The sequence below is a fragment of the Zingiber officinale genome, chromosome 5B (assembly GCF_018446385.1).
Source record: "Zingiber officinale cultivar Zhangliang chromosome 5B, Zo_v1.1, whole genome shotgun sequence".
In the NCBI taxonomy this organism is placed as follows: Eukaryota; Viridiplantae; Streptophyta; class Magnoliopsida; order Zingiberales; family Zingiberaceae; genus Zingiber; species Zingiber officinale.
In genome coordinates, this window is record NC_055995.1 from 138820584 (window position 1) to 138822000 (window position 1417).

At 33.4% G+C, this 1417-nt stretch overlaps 1 non-coding gene across 1 annotated transcript; it reads right to left on the reverse strand.

The window, feature by feature from the left end:
- Positions 1-1311: 1311 nt before the first annotated feature.
- Positions 1312-1417, reverse strand: LOC121988057. The gene has a single exon (XR_006113819.1). It is a non-coding gene; the product is annotated as a small nucleolar RNA R71 (small nucleolar RNA).

Consider the following 1417-nt stretch of genomic DNA (forward strand, 5'->3'; position numbering starts at 1 on the left):
GATGGATTTTGTGATTAGTTTCTTGTATCTTGATAGATTAATAAGTTGTGGGCTTCTATGTTGATATCCGAGGAAGGCATAGTAATAGGTGCGCTTCTGTGTAAGGACAACGTAGGTTCACGTCTAATTGATCATATTTAGATACATTTCTCAGTCCTTAGCCGGTTATCTATTGCAAGAGAGAACCGGCAACTTTCTACAAGTGTTTGGCAATTGAGGGATAAGAATTGGTGAACCATTTACATTCAAGAAATCTTACAAAGAAACCGAAACTCCTAGAATCTCCCTTATCATAACCCAAAACACTAAACTCTTGTTTGTTGATCTATAATATTAGATTTGTTTACCTTCACTTTGCATTTGAAACGATTGGATAGTTGTTTAGCTAATTCACATTGAGACATTTCTAGAGCTTATTCCAGTCCCTGTGGATACGATAATCTTTTATATTACTTGCGACATTTCCGTACACTTGCGGAGCGTGACAAGTTTTTGGCGCCGTTGCCGGGGAACTGCGCTATAACATTAGGAATTATCAATTGAGTTAGACTAAACATAATATTTGTTTTCCTTTACATTTGCATAGTTGTAACTAATTTTTTTTTTTTTAGAATTCTCTTTCTATAAGTTTTTCTTTTCCTGAATAAGATTTTTGACAATTCTTTTTGTTGCAATTATAATTCTAATTCTAACTTTGCATGCTTAATTTCTAGCACTCTAATCTAACTTTTCTCTATTTTCTTTCTTCTTTTCTTTTGTAAACATATCTTGCAATCTTTAGCATATGAATTTATCTTTTCTTTCTTGTTTTCATTATGCACTTTCTTTCTTGCAATTTAAATTCGGCATTTTCTTTCTTGCTTTTCATATTGCATTTTATTTCTTGTCTTTGATTCTTCATTTTATAATTTTTTTCTTGAATATCCATGAGCACTAACATGTCAAGCAGGCCTATGAGAAATTTTTCTACACCAATTTCTGCAAGATTTTTGTCTCCCATTGTGCAACCTCAAATTGAAGCAGAAAGTTTCCAACTAGACCCAGAGTTAATTTTTATGATACAAGGTCACAAATTTGGAGGAGAAGTATCAGAAAGTCCTTATCTGCATCTTGAAACATTTTTAGAGATTTGTGATATGGTGAAATGTGAAGGAGTGTCAGCAAATGTAGTTCGATTGATGGCATTTCCTTTCAATATCAAGGATAAAGCAAGGACTTGGTTATATTCTCTCTACCCTCAAAACATCACAAGTTGGGAACAATTGGAGAAGCAATTTCTGGATCATTTTTTTCCTCTAAGTAGAACAGTGTATATGAGGAATTGCATAACAAATTTTGCTCAGACATATGGAGAATCATTAGTTGAAGCATGGGATAGATTCAAGAGTCTTCAAAGACAGTGCCCTCATCATGGTTT